Genomic DNA, 6,051 nt, shown 5'->3' with positions numbered 1-6,051 from the left:
ACACCATCCTCCTGTATCATTTGTGCCAGCTGAGGATTGCTGTTACAAAGACTTCATGCCAGGAGGCCTCATATGAGCAGCTGTGCAGCACAGAAAGCAATGCTTTGATCCCTGCAAAAGAGACTTTGCTGCTCAGTGGCTAAAGCAACCTTCTGCCTTCCCAAGGAGAACACAACATCTAAGAGAAATTTAGAAAAAAAACAAGGTTGGAAGGGATCTGTGGAGAGCTCTACTCCACCCTCCCTCTCAGAGATGGGGATGATAACTTCAAAGCCATAGCCAGCTCCTCAGGTCCACATTCAGATGAATTTTGATCACATGCAAGGATGGAAGGATTCTGCCACATTTCTGGGCACTTTTTCAATGGCTTCCCCATATGGCAGGTGTGATTATTTTCTTCTTTGTGTTTGGAAACTGCAGATACCCATGCCCATTGTTCAAATGAAGCTAACAACACTTCCTGAAAAACAGCTATGAATAACTTCTCCCCCCACACACTTTTTACTTTCCCTGAAGTAAAAACCTGATTTAAAAATCAGCAAATATAAAGACTACCAAAGAGTTCAGCTCAGACACTTAACACATACAAAGCCAACAGGCAATCAAATGCATTCCTGCACTGGTCAGTTACTGGGAAATCCAATTACAGACACAAACTATGGAACCTGACAGCCAGCTGTGTGACCACAGATTTATAGACAATAACACAGTGGAGCACACAGATGTTGCCCAAGCTCACACTCTCAGGAACAACTCATCCTCATGGCTGAAAGTAAGTTTACACATCCCAGTGCTGGCTAAGCTCCATCATGTTTGTTGCTGCCCCCTCTTGTTCCCACATGAGCTTTGTAGAGATCTACAGGCAATACTCACTCTCTTGGGAAAGGGACTGAACTTCTAATTCACTCCCCTGACACCACAGACCTTGCTGCTCAAAAGCATTCACAAATGCTAGGGAGAAGCAGCCTTCATGAAGGTGCTGCCCCAGATAAGCTTCTGGAACACTCACAAGCTTAATTTCCAAGCTTACTTTGCCATGCACAAAGGAGCCATCATCAGGAGGATGAAGCAGTTTCAAATCTTCCTAATAGACCTTGACCTTTTTACAGCATGACCAGCATAAGGACCTCCAGTACCCATCTGAACACTCTTATCACATTTCTACCTCTTGCCAGCATGATGGCCCACAGGTCCACACCATGTCCTGGCCCAAGTAAGCATTTTGGGTTCAAGCATCAAGTTACAAGGAGTCATGTCTCCCCTCCTTAGTAACAAGTAATAGGGCAAGAAGAAATAGCCTCAGGTTGCATCAGGGGAGATTCAGGTTGGATATTGTAAGAAGCTTCTTCACTGAAAGGGTTCCAAAACATTGGAAAAGGCTGTCCAGGGAGGTGGTTGCATCCCCATCCCTGGAGGTGTTTCTAAGAGGCAGAGATGTGGTGCTGAGGGACATGGGTTAGCAGCAGACACAGTTGAATTGGATAACGGTCGGACTCAATGATCTTAAAGGTCTTTTCCAATGAAAATGACTTTATGACTCTATTCTATGTCAGATCTGAGTTGGAAAGCACTCTAGGGACGACCTCACCTTCTAAAGAGAAGCAGAGAGATGCTCCTGGAAGTCACCTTCTGCTGGCATAAAGCTACTGCTGCAGGCACCACCCAGCAACCACCACAGCCTCCAAAACAAATCTGTCAGCAACAGAGGTTTCTGCCTCAGGTTTCCTTTGGTCCAGACTCTGTCCGGGAGCTGTCGGGGGAAAATGAAAAAAAAAAAAAAAAAAACAAAAAGGAAAGCAAGCAAGCAAGAAAGACTTATCTAAAAGCAGTGCTGACACTTACTCATCGGTGGGAAGAGAGGATCAGAGCAAGCCCTGCACAGATCTCTCTGCAGAAGCTGGTGTGAGCAGCACCAGGCAGCGCACCCCCCCCCCGCCCCGGCCTCGCAGAAGCACCTCCCAGCCCAGCTGCACCGCGCCTGGGTACCAGCGCAGGCTGCTGGAGCCTGGCACCGAGTTGCGCTGCCCGGCGCTGCGGGGGTCCGGAGTCTGGCACCACCGTGTACCGCCCAGCCCGGGGCGGGGGGACCTCAGCACCGGGCTGGGGGGCGAGGAGGAGGCGGGGAGGGGACACATCTGGGCCGTGAGAATGGCGGGGCTGGGTCGGCAGCCCCGGGAAGTGGGGGGTGGGAGGGAGTGGTACCTGCTCCGGTAGTCCGGGCTGCAGCGGGCGCCGCCTGGCGCTTCCTGCCCGGCCGGTCCGGGCGGCGGGACACGGCGGGGCGGGGCGCGGCGGAGCCCGGGGAAGGCGGCAGGGAGGAGGGCGAGGAGCGAGCGGGGTGCCTGGCAGGGGGGCGGGGGTGTGCCAGCTGGAGCGGCGAAAAGAAAAATCACTGAAAAACGGAGGTCTCAGGCGGGGAGCTGAGTGCCGTCCAAATGGAGCTGATGGGAGAAGCGTTTGAGCCCTCTCAGGCTGCCCCTCAGCGACACCCGGACAGGCTGAGGAGTTGGGTAGAGGAACTTCATGAAGTTCAGCAGGGACAAGCGTAGGGCCCTTCGACTAGAGAGGAATAACCCCCAGCACCAGCGCAGGTGAGGGGTTGACCCGCTGGAAAGCAGCCCTGCGGAGAAGGACCTGGGAGTGCTGGTGAACAAGTTCACCACGAGCCAGCACTGTGGCCAAAGAGGCCAAGGGCTTCCTGTGATGCACCAAGAGTGTGGCTAGAGGCTAAGGGAGGTTCTCCTCCCCCTCCACTCTACCCCAGTGAAGCTGCATTTGGAGTATTGTGCCCGGTTCTGGGCTCCCCAGTCCAAGAGGGATAGGGAACTACTGGAGAGTGTTCAACGGAGGGCCATGAAGATGCCGAGGGGACTGGAGCATGTCTGTGAGGAAGAAAGGCTGAGACACTTGGGGCTGTTTAGATGAGAACAAATACTTGGGAGGGGACTTTATCAATGCATATGAACATCTAAAAGACTGAGGGTGGGGCGGAGGCTTTTCTCAGTGGTGGCCAGGAATAGGAAAAAGGGGCAATGGGTACAAACTCTTAAGAGAGGAGATTTCACTTGACCTGAAGGAGAAACTTCTTGGAGGGTGCCAGAGCAGTGGAATAGGCTGCCCAGGGAGGTTGGAGAGACTCCCTTCTCTGCACTTTCAAAAACCCACCTGGATGCATTCCTGCACAACCCCATCTAGGTGCACCTGTACGAGCAGCAAGGTTGGACCAAATGATCTCCACAGGTCCCCCCCAGCCCCCACCACTCCATAATTCTATGATATTATGGTGGGGAAGTCTTGTGAGGGGCAGCTGGGGAACTGGGGTGGTTTATCCTGGAGAAATGAAGGCTGAAGGGAGACCTTGGTCTCTACAGCTCCCTGTAAAAGGAGGCTGGAGCAAGCTGGAGATTGGTCTCTTCTTCCAAGCAGCCTGGAGAAGAGGAGGCTCAGAGGAGACCTCATTGCTGTCTACAGCTACCTGAAGGGAGGTTGTAGCCAGGTGGGGGTTGGTCTCTTCTCTCTAGCAACCAGCACCAGAACAAGAGGACACAGTCTCAAGCTGCACCAGGGGAGGTTTAGGCTGGATGTTAGGAAGAAGTTTTACAGTGATTGGCCACTGGAATGTGCTGCCCGGGGAGGTGGTGGAGTCACCATCACTGGAGGTGTTTAGGAAGAGACTGGATGAGGCACTTGGTGCCATGGTTTAGTTGATGAGACGGTGTTGGGTGACAGGATGGACTTGATGATCTCAAAGGTCTTTTCCAACCTGGTCTGGTCTATTCTATTCTATTCTTATTTCTATATTAAGTGACAGGGTGAGAGCAAATGGCCTTGAGTTGTGCCAGGGGAGGTTTAGGTTGGACATGAGAAGAAATTTCTTCCCCAGAAGGGTAGTTAGGCCCAGGGAACAGGCTGCCTTGGTGAGTGGCGGAATCACCATCTTTGCAGATGTGTAAAAGACTCCCTGACCCCAGGGCAAGGAGTCTGTATGGTTCCAGCTTTCCCTGCATGCTGTGACAATTGAGCCTTGATGACATGACTCAGTTGGTTTAAAAAAAAAACACCCTGAGTTTAGCCAACTTTACCGAGTTTGATCACCAGCTTCAGTCCAGTTTAATGTCTGAGCAGCAAAAAGTGAAACTGTCCAATGACCCAGTGCCCCATCCTCCCTCTGGCTTAAGCTATCAAGCAGTGCACATGAAACATGCAAATTCTGAGTACTTCCATAGCCAAAACCAATGTGACCCACTTTCAGCCTGCCAAGCAGCCAGCCTTTAGACTGGATCAGCACCAGTGGAGCCCAGCCCCAATGGCTAAAAGCAGAATGTGTGAAGGCTACAGATGAAGTCCTCCTCCCCTCTGAAGCCTGAGCTGCCTTCTCCTCTGCTGTAGCTGGCGAGGACAGAGGGTAGCCAAAAGGGCTGCGTCAGGACAACACTGCCCTATCTGCAGTCTGACTGGAAGCACCTTGAAGTCTCATCTGGAGATGAACCTCAACCAGATAGTACCAGCACAGCTGCAAAATAGAACAGAACAGAATAGACCAGACCTTTGAGATCATCAAGTCCATCCTATCATCCAACACCATCTAATCAACTAAACCATGCAACCAAGCACCCCATCAAATCTCCTCCTAAGCACCTTCAGTGATGGTGACTCCACCACCTCCCTGGGCAGTACATTCCAATGGCCAATCACTCACTCTGTGTAGAACTTCCTCCTAACCTCCAGCATAAACCTCCCCTGGTGTAGCCTGAGACTGTGTCCTCTTGTTCTGGTGCTGCTTGCCTGGGAGAAGAGACCAACCTCTGCCTCACTACAACCTCCCTTAAGGTAGTTGTAGACAGCAAGAAGGCAACCCCTGAGCCTTCTCTTCTCCAGGCTAAGCAACCCCAGCTCCCTCAGCCTCTCCTCATAGGGCTTGTGTTCCAAGCCCCTCCCCAGCTTTGTTGCTCTTCTCTGGACTCGTTCCAGCAAGTCAACCTCCTTCCTAAACTGAGGGGCACAGAACTGACACAGTACTCGAGGTGTGGCCTAACCAGTGCAGTGTACAGGGGCACAATGACCTCCCTGCTCCTGCTGGCCACACTGTTCCTGATGCAGGCCAGGATGCCATTGGCCCTCTTGGCTGCCTGGGCACACTGCAGGCTCTTGTTCAGCCTACCATCGACCAGCACCCCCAGGTCCCTCTCTACCTGGCTGCTCTCCAGCCACTCTGACCCCAGCCTGAGCACTGCATGGGGTTGTTGTGGCCAATGTGCAGCACCTGGCACTTGGATGTGTTCAATCTCATGCCCTTGGACTCTGCCCATCTGTCCAGCCTGTCGAGGTCCCTCTGCAGAGCCTCTCTACCCTCCAGCAGATCAACTCCTGCCCCCAGCTTGGTGTTGTCAGCAAATTTACTGATGGTGGGCTCAATGACCTCATCCAGATCATCAATAAAGATACTGAACAGGATGGGGCCCAACACTGGTCCCTGGGGGACACCACTCCTGACAATCCTGCTGCCGGGGCTACCTTACACCTTGTCACTGCCACAGCCAGCCACAACCCCACAGGGAAGAGAAAGCTGGTGAGAAGTCAGAAGCGGAGCTATCTTGCTGTGTAAACCCCAACCCCGGGCGGCTTCCAGCCCCCACTGCGTGACTCACGGAGGGGAAGGTGGCTGTGGGACCGGCGGCTAAGGAGCCTGGGGGCGAGGGGGGCTCCTCGCCATGCAGCCACACCAACCCGCCCGCTTCCTGAGGCTGCCCGCCTGAGACCCGCAGCAAGTGCCAGCCCTCCGCCCTGCACAGCCGCCTGTGCCACGGCAGGGCGGCAGAGATGCTCGGCGAGGAGCTTCGAGCCCCGGCGGGAGCGGCAGCTCACACTAAGCGACACGCAGGGGACGCGCTGCCAGCTCGGGCAGGCGACGGCGGCGCTGCCCAGTGGCGGCCTGCCCTCCGCTCGCACCGAGAAGGCTCTGCTACCTCCCGGGATCCTTGGGAAGAGCTTGACAAGAGAAGACGACGCGCGCCGCCGCGCCCGACCGCCATTTCCCGCCGCCGTGCGGGA

The sequence above is a fragment of the Dryobates pubescens genome, chromosome Z, assembly GCF_014839835.1.
Source record: "Dryobates pubescens isolate bDryPub1 chromosome Z, bDryPub1.pri, whole genome shotgun sequence".
Lineage (NCBI taxonomy): Eukaryota > Metazoa > Chordata > Aves > Piciformes > Picidae > Dryobates > Dryobates pubescens.
Note: the sequence above shows the minus strand (reverse complement) of the source record.